Raw genomic sequence first — 10,170 nt, 5'->3', positions numbered from 1 at the left:
ATGAATGACGATTCTTGATGCAGTGCCGCCTGAGGGATCGGAGATCACGGTTGTTCAGCTTAGGCTTGAGCCCTTGTCCTTTACGCACTGAAATTCCTCCAGATTCCTTGAATCTTTTAATTATGTTATGCACTGTTGAATGTGAAATATCCAAATCTCTTCCTATCTTTCTTTGAGGAACATTGTTTTTAAATATTTCAATAATTTTCTCACGTATTTGTTGGCAAACTGGCGATCCTCGGCCCATCTTTGCTCCTAAAGGATTAGACCTTTCTTGGATGCTGCTTTTGTACCAAATCATAATTACAATCACCTGTTGACATCACCTGTTTCAAATCACATCATTATTTAACCATTTTAACCATTACCAATCATTACCAGCTCTAAAATGCTCCTGTCCCAACTTTTTTTGAAATGTGTTGCAGGTCTGAATGACAGGAAAGGATGCATATTTACAAATTACATGAAGTTGACCAGACAAAACATGAAATTTTTTGTTCATATTGTCTGCAATGAAATATAAGTCAAAGTAAATTTAGAAATCACTTTTTTTTTTTGCGTTTTCCATACTGTCCTAACTTTTTCTGATTTGGGGTTGTACTAATATTATCATTTAGTGTAGATGCCTCTTCAATCTAGTGCATATTCTTCTAGAGAAGCGAGAGCATTAGAAGGCTTCACAATGACAGTGTTTTTGACTTTGGTTTGAGCTCAATTTCAGTGAATGCGTGCACCTGAGTGAGCTGACGGCAGTCCATCGATGCCAGGAGCTTCTGAGAGCCGGAGACGGTGGGAACAAACTTCTCCATCAGTGTAAACGTCGCAAGCTTCTCCACATCACTGACAGACAGAAAGACAATATCAACTCTCTGGAAGCTTTTCACTCTTTAAATATCATATTTAATGCAGTACAATCTATGTTTCTAAACCAATCTAAAGTGCATGAACACGTCACAGCTGAAATTAAACTGCTGTTAAACACTGAAAGTCTTACCCATACGGGATCTTTCTGACGCTCTGCATTCCCTATCCCTCTATTCATGGGTTTCAGTCACGTGACTTTTTTGTCGCGGCCGCCATCTTTAGGACCCGCTTGATGCGCGGTAAGATGTCACACACCAAAATAGCGCACCTCACCACCGACGAAAAGCAACGATATGTAAATAAAATTGATACTTTAGGATTAGATCCTTATTTACTGCCAAGTGAACTGCTGACTCCACTGAAGTCTAGTAAAACCTTGCCAAATTTGGCGTTTGCTGATGTTTATATCTACCTCGTCCACAATCCCTCCCCGTACACCGGCGAAGCGCTCAAGGCATTTAAAAGCACTGAAGCCTACCGCTACTTCACTTCAGGATGGGTTAACGATGCCAAAATTTATCATCTGGAGATGAAGAAAATGTTCTTGATCACTGGAAGGGTAAGTGGAAGTCTGTTATTCAAACGATTATAACCTTTCACAAATAGCATCAGCATCACTGAACTTAATTGCTCATTAATGATGGTAAAGCACATCGCTTGTATTATCACTTGTTTAATGAAACGTAATTTAGCATACTAACTCTATTGAAGTAGGTAACGTTAGCAACATAATATAATTCAGCCATATAAATAAAGTTACTCATGTAAGTATAGCTAGCTAATGCTAAGATTTTTTTACTGAAAACAAGACAACATTATTACGCAAGGTAAACCTTTTTTTCCAGTGTAAACTGCATGTTTTAATTTAGCTATCTTGCCTGTAGTTTGCTAACATTATCTTTATTGAAATTGCAGGTGAAGCATTCACAAAGCCTCAGTGTAACCCCAACTCACCCCTGGATAACAGTACAGGTGCTTCATCACAGTGAAATGCAAGAGTGCAATCCAAAGAAAAGTGCCATCCTTTCTGTCATAGAGGGCCACTCTCACAGGTACACAGTGGTGAAATGTGCATCCAATAACATAATGTATTTGATACTTCATACTTTATGAGACTACATTTTCTCCACTGCAGGTACACACCAAAGATGATGCAGCTGGACTTGCCCACTCCTCTGTCAACCTTATATTCAAGCGCCTGGCTAGAGATGGACTTGCCCGCGCTACTGGTTGAGAGTACCAAGGTCTTTGATAACCTACATCTGACACAGGAACAGGTAAGTGTTAAAACATTTTCAACTAATTACTACTAGTATTCCTACCTGTGCAGTTTAATTTCACAACAAATTAGCTGATGAACTAACAAACCTTTTCCCAGTGTTTGGTAGTTGAGGAGGAGACCAGGGAGCAAAGTAAAAGTAGGGTATGGTTTGATCAGAGGGCAGGGAGAGTCACAGGGTCAGTTTTCTACGAGGCAGCCAAAGCAAACAGACCGGTATCCTTGATCAAAAGAATTTGCTATCCACGCTCTTCTCAGTTTTCCACTGAGGCAACAAGGTAAATAGAATAAAGCACAATCAGAGACATTAGTGAAGTATTTTTACTTTCTACTCAAGTACATTTTTCAAGTATATACTTTATCATTGTTTTTCTTAGGAAAACTTTTTAATGTAATTAAGTATTACATGCTATTCAATATGAACGTAGTGCAGTAAAAAGTACAGCTTTATGCTTTGGAATATTGTGAAGTTAAAGTTCAAAAGAAAAACACACAGATAGACACTTGAAAATGTACTTAAGCAGAGTAAAAAATTCCTCCACTACTGTCTGCCTTTGAGCACAATTAAACATGGTGAAGATTTTGGTATGTCGTTACTTGACATGAGGTTGTTTGGCCATTCAATACAAGTAAATCAAGAGAAGTAGATCACAAGCTAATTATAAACCAGGGCATTTATGACAGTTTTGTGGTCAGAGTGCAGCACCTTAAGGTAAATGTTGATAGGCCGTGAATGTCATTCAGTCAAATACATTTTAATTAACAGTTTGTATTTTGATTGTCAGATGGGGTCAGGTGAATGAGGAAAGAGCAAGGGCAAACTATTTATGATGCAAGAATACCACGAAGACTTCAAGGTTGTTTTAATAATTAATTGATCAATGAATATATATATATATATATATATATATATATATATATATATATATATATATATATATATATATATATATATATATATATATATATATATATTTATTTTAGGGCTGTCAAAAGATTAATCGCGATTAATCACATCCAAAATAAAAGTTTGTGTTTACATAATATATTTGTGTGTACTCTGTATAATTATTATGTATATATAAATACAAACACATTCATATATATATTTAAGAAATATTTGCATGTATATACTGTATATACATTTATATAATTTATATTATATATAAAAATAAATATTTCATATATAAATATAATAAATTTTTCTTAAATATATACATGCTTGTGTGTGTTTTTATATATAAATAATAATTATACACAGTACACACACATATATTATGTAAACACAAACTTTTATTTTGGATGAGATTAATCCCGATTAATCTTTTGACAGCCCTAATATAAATATATAATACTGTATATACTTTCCAGGTTCATGCATCAGGGTTCATCATCAACTCAGACCTCCCTGGATTGGAGCAACACCTGATGGAGTGGTAACATGCACTTGCCATGGTGACGGAGTACTGGAGATAAAATACCCTTTCAACAGCAGGGACTGTTCACTCACTGAAAGCTGCAAAGGTCTGTCATTCTGTTTAGGCATAGGAGAGGATGGGACAATGGCACTTAAGACTAATCACAAGTACATGTATCAAGTGCAAGCTCAAATGCATGTTGCCACAGTGAGTTACTGTGATTTTATTGTATGGACACCACAGGAGTTTTTCATCCAGCGGATCAAGTACGATCCTGTTTTTTTCCACAATGCATACCTCAAAGTGTCTGAATTTATCAAGACCGGAGTACTACCACAGCTGCTATACAGCTGGTATACAGCACCACGTCCTACTCTCACAGATACTGCAACCCCTGAACAGCCCCCTGAAATGGGATGCTACTGTGGTAAACCTTGCGACGCAGATGACATCACCTGCACATCTGAACATTGTAGGAGGAAGTACTTTCACAAGTCTTGCCTTAAATTGAGCAGGGTACCGAAGACATGGAAATGTGTGGAGTGCAGAAGAAAAAGTGTCCTTTCAACATAACTTCCATGGATCACGGATGCATTAGAGTAAAATCATTTTACTTTTACTTAAGTATATACAAAAAATCTCTTCTATGACTTACATTTTAAGATGCATATCTTTATTTAATGTTTGTTTACAATGTAGTTTAAAATGCCTTCTTTGTGTTATTCAATTACTCGTTACATTCAGTTAAGTTACTATATGTGAGCAGGATAGCAGGGCACAGTGGAAAAGCACATGGGTTTAATTTACACAACCTAAATACTCATGTGGTTTAGAATGTATGTGTCTTTTTTTAATGGTCTATTATGATTTTTAAAAATTAGCAGAATAAGAGCAATGCAGTTTACTGACACTTTTTTTATTGCAAAAAGTTACAAATTATTTACATTTATGCATTTATCAGATGCTTTTATCCATAGCGACTTACATTACATTTAAGGTTCATATTTTCATTTCTAAAAAAAAAAAAACGAAACTAACTATAAGAAAGGACAATATGAACTTGTTACACTGGGAACACAATGCTACTTATAGTCTTCTGAGGGCACAACAGATGGGCACATGTTACACAAAGCACAGCAAACTCTGACCATCTTGTCAAGAGATGAATGATCCCCTGGAGTTGTAGTCTGGCAAAGAGAGATGGGTATGGTGCTTTGTAGAATTGTGTACTTGTTCCTTACGAGACCAATGACACGTTCCACATGGCTACGAACAGCTGCTAGTCCCCTCGTAGTTTCGAGTTCACTTGGATGCAGTTGCTGTTTCCCTTTGGTGAAGGCAGGTAATTTGAGATGTGCACTGTATAAACCCACAGAATCTCCTATGGTAAACCCACGATCTGCCAAGACCACATCACCAGGTGACAGATTTTCCAGGTAGCCACAGTTTTTAGTCAGGTGCTTATCACTTGTTCGCCCCCCCCAACCAGTAGACACAAATGATATGACTCCCTGTGGAGTTATTGATATCAAATACTTAACATTATTATGATGCTTATATTGTGAATATGTTTGTGCACGGGCTCTCATGTTCTTGGGCTTCTCAATGAAAATTTCAAAACAATCTATTATGGAAGTACAATTTCTGTAACTACTGTTTTTTTCAACACATGGGTAAACTGATTTGAATCTGTTCGTTACTGGGCCACACTATGAATGAAGACAACCTACTGTACATGACATTCAATGTACTATTAAAAATTAGACTTGCAGTAGACTTTGACACATGAAATATATATGTCAAAAAGTGCAGTGGTAAATCCAATCTCATTCTCATTACAGTCATTAAAAAGCAGTGAAAAGGAGTCAGCCCAGGACCCTCCTTTAGGAATCCTGACAAGGAGGTGAAGATTACCATCATCTTGGCATAAGATGGAAGTCCTGTTAAGTCCTGGACCATCTCATCATTGTCCTTGAACACCTCCTGCTGGAAAGACGATTTGCTTACCCTGTCCCGAAGCTGATAGACCTCTGCCCTCAGTCTGGTACACTCTTCTGTCAGCCTCTTCACAGTTGTTCGGCAGGCTTTATTGGAGCATGCAACACTGCTCTCGGTATGGATAGGGGCTTTACAGTAGCTGTGTTCCCCACTTTGCCCGCTCTCCTCACTGTACTCAATCTCCTTGTCACGGGGTGACATCGTCACATCACGGGTACAGCATCTCTTCCTTTTAACAGCTTGTGTTTGCTCAAATTTCCTGAAGGAGTTGATTTTTCTTTGTCGTTGCTCAGGTGACAGGTAGGCAAACAGACTTGGCACATAATCAGGGTTCAGAGGATTTTCACTTTTCTTGTCTGCAATGGTAAAATGAGACAAATTAATTACTCAAAATTGATCAATAACCATAGCTTAAAAAACCATAGCTAGCGACACAGATTATATTAAACTTTAGCCAGTGACACCTAAAATCGTTTAATTTGTCTACAAACGCCGATTGGTAAGGAACTGGTGCTAATGTTAACAGCTAGCTTAATTTAGCGGTTACTTACCCGAAATAAAGTGCTCACTGCACAGTCTGGAGTGTTCGGTAGGAGTCCAGTGATCTCTCTTGATAGCAGCAATCCATTTCTGACGACGCTCAGGGTCTTTGGGGATATTATAAAACGCTAATCCGTTTGTTTTTGATTTGTTGTTATCGCAGCCCACAGCACAGCAGATAGACGGCATATTTCAATTCAGTCCTACAAATGGCGCCCACACCACTGTGTGACGTCACATGAAATCTAAGAATACGGAACAAAACGTTCCTCAACACTTGTGACAGCGGGTTCAGGAACGTGATCTTGACTGTCAACTCTTTCCCCAGCACAGCGTCCTCTAGAGGATGAAACAGCACAAACACAATCAATGATGGAGAGTTTCTTTATGTTGAATTGAATCCAAATACGACGCCTTTAGATGTTTCACCAGGTTGAGCATCAACACTAAACGCAATGGATTCTCACACGTGACGTAACCCAACACACCGTGACAGATTGAATGTGCAAAATAGAGAATGAGATTTAAAGAGAATAAACTGAGTCTGTTCCTCTTATAGTCTGGACTGTGTGGGGGAAACTGGAGCACCCGGAGGAAACACACGAGGAGATGTTTCGTGTTTCTTACCAAATCAGTTCTGAAGGATCTTGTGACACTGAAGAGAGTATGTAAGACTGGAAGCTTAAGCTGCCCTTTTAAACCAATAATCAGAACAAAAGGCAGATGGAGGACGACGTGTTTAATTCAAATATTTCTCTCTGATAGAACTCATTTATCCGCATTAGAATCGTTGTGGTTCATATAAAGTGCTGTGCAAAAGTCTTAGACACTGTTTAGGACAGTTCTTTATATCTTTTGCTGTAGTGTCTCAGTAGGAAATATCAGTTTACATTTACAAACATTTATTTTGCCATTAATTGTAATAATCCAGTGAGATTTGTGTCTGACAACAGTCGGTATGATCTGATCTCACCATCATTGACTGTTTCTGTGATTACATGAAGAAACTGAGACAGACTAAATCCAGAAGAACTGCGACATCTCCAAGACGCTTGAAGAAACCGACCTGCCACCGGCTGACTGCTCCTTCCATCAGTTTGATCTTGTCCTCTAATTTCCAAAGTCGTGAGAAAACCTTGGGGAACATCGTCTTGTTACTTCTCTCCAGGTTTGTGTGAGTTGGCTACTTGTTACAGAAACTGTAAACTTTAGATCGCAGGCAGTCCCAGCAGTCCTTTTACCCTTTTGCAGGCATGAGCTGAACATAAAAAAACACGGGAAAGACAATCTTGGGTCCTTACAGTACAGAAAGTGATGGCGTCATGGCTTTTTCAGCTGAACACACAGACGCTGGAATAACTGTAACTCTTGCACCTGTATGTAGTTTAAAGGTGATCCATTCTTTATTCACTAGGATATTCTCTTGTCACATTTTCACTTGGTTTAAGGTCTGGATTGCTCCCAAGAAAACTGACTCACATGAGCTGTCGACTATTGCTTCTGGTCTTTGAGCTAACCAACATAATGTCTTTGTCAGCATCTTCTGCCTTCTGATTCTCTGTTTGGACACATTTTCCACGAGTGCTGAGGACTTTTCCCGCATCTCTTAAAGGATTCCCTGCATTTTATTTTCTGAGCTGTATTATAAGTGCTGTGCGCTCTCTGATCTGTCCTCTCTATTCTCTGCGATGCCGTTTTTGCTTTAGACAAACTCTTTGTCATGACTCCATCGACGTTCACTTCTTTCACTTCACACTTTTCTCTTGTTGTTGAATTTCCTTGACTCTTTTAACTCAAAAGTTAAGGGTGTAATTGATGATATTGCTCCTGTAAAAGCCAGGAAAAAGAGTGGCAAACAAAAAGCACCTTGGAGAAACTCAACAGAAGTGCAATTAATGAAAAGACAATGCAGGAAATCTAAACGCATGTGGCGAAAGACAAAACTTGTAGTCCATTATAAGATCTATAAAGACAGTCTTCGTGCTTTCAATGTGGAACTAGGCAAAGCTAGACAGACCTTCTTTTCAAATATTATAAACAGAAACAAACAACACGCGCACTCCTTTTGCTACTGTAGAGAGACTAACAAACCCCCCGAGTCACATTCCCAGTGAAATGCTCTCAGACAGCAAATGTAGTGAGTTTACTTTCTTCTTCTCAGAGAAAATCAATAATATCAGAAATGCGATCAGCACATCCTTGAGTTTCTCTGGGGTGAATCAGATCAGACCACAGCCTCAGAAAGTTACTATGACTGATTTCGAAGCAATTGATGGTAAAATTTTAGAAGAAACAGTACAGCACCTTAAAACATCAACCTGCGCCCTTGACACACTCCCCACTTCTTTTTTCAAAAGTGTGTTTAACTGTTTAGAAGCAGATCTCCTAGAAGTGGTAAACGCCTCACTTCTTTCTGGGACTTTTCCAAACTCCCTAAAAACCGCAGTAGTTAAGCCTCTCCTTAAAAAGAGAAATCTGGATAACTCCATACTGAGCAACTACAGACCAATCTCAAATCTCCCCTTCATAGGCAAGATCATTGAAAAAGTTGTTTTCAGTCAGCTGAACAAATTCTTAAGCTCAAACGGATACTTTGACAATTTTCAATCTGGTTTCCGACAGCATCACAGCACAGAGACGGCCCTCATTAAGATAATAAATGATATTCGCCTCAATACAGATACAGGCAAAACATCAATTTTGGTACTACTGGACCTCAGTGCCGCATTCGACACTGTTGACCACAAAATACTTCTTGACAGGCTAGAAAATTGGGTTGGGCTTTCTGGAATGGTCCTCAAATGGTTCAGGTCATACTTAGAAGGGAGAGGTTATTATGTGAGTATAGGTGACCATAAGTCTGAGTGGACATCCATGACATGCGGAGTCCCACAAGGGTCAATTCTTGCACCACTCATTTTCAATCTGTATATGCTGCCACTCATCATATAATGAAAAATAACAAAATGGCTTACCACAGCTATGCTGACGACACCCAGATCTACTTAGCCCTATCACCTAATGACTACAGCCCCATTGACTCTCTATGTAAATGCATTGATGAAGTTAACAGTTGGATGTGCCAAAACTTTCTTCAGTTAAACAAAGACAAAACTGAAATCACTACATTAGGAAACAAAGATGAAATTCTCAAGGTGAATGCATATCTTGAGGCTAAAGGCCTGAAATCAAAACATCAAGTCAGGAATCTTGGTGTGATTTTGGAGTCAGACCTGAGTTTCAATAGTCATGTCAAAGCAATAACTAAATCAGCTTACTATCATCTCAAAAATATATCAAGAATTAGATGCTTTGTTTCCAGGCAAGACTTAGAGAAACTCGTTCATGCTTTTATCACCAGCAGGGTGGATTATTGTAATGGTCTCCTCACCGGCCTTCCCAAAAAGACCATTAGACAGCTGCAGCTCATACAGAACGCTGCTGCCAGGATCCTGAGCAGAACCAGAAAATATGACCATATCACACCAGTCCTCAGATCTTTACACTGGCTTCCAGTTACATTTAGGATCGATTTTAAAGTGCTATTACTTGTATATAAATCACTCAATGACCTAGGACCTCAATACATTGCAGATATGCTGATTAAATACAAACCCAACAGATCACTCAGATCATCAGGATCAAGTCAATTAGAAATACCAAGGGTTCACTCAAAGCAAGGAGAGTCTGCTTTTAGCTATTATGCCAGCCGTAGCTGGAACCAGCTTCCTGAACAGATCAGATGTGCTCCGACAGTAGCCACTTTCAAATCCAGACTCAAAACACATTTGTTCAGCTGTGCATTTACAGAATGAGCACTGTGCCACTGTACGTGCTTTGTCCGAGCTTGCATTTTAATTTATATGCTTAAATTTAACCCTGTTTTAATTTTTATTTTTAATTATACTCTTTATTTTTATCTTTCAATATTTTCTTTATTTTTTATTTCTTTTAATTCCTATTATAACTGTAATATTTTTATTTCACTTCTGTGTAAAGCACTTTGAATTGCCACTGTGTATGAAATGTGCTATACAAATAAACTTGCCTTGTCTTGCCTTGCCTAATCCA

This window comes from Gobio gobio (genome assembly GCF_949357685.1).
Source record: "Gobio gobio genome assembly, chromosome: 21".
Lineage (NCBI taxonomy): Eukaryota > Metazoa > Chordata > Actinopteri > Cypriniformes > Gobionidae > Gobio > Gobio gobio.
Note: the sequence above shows the minus strand (reverse complement) of the source record.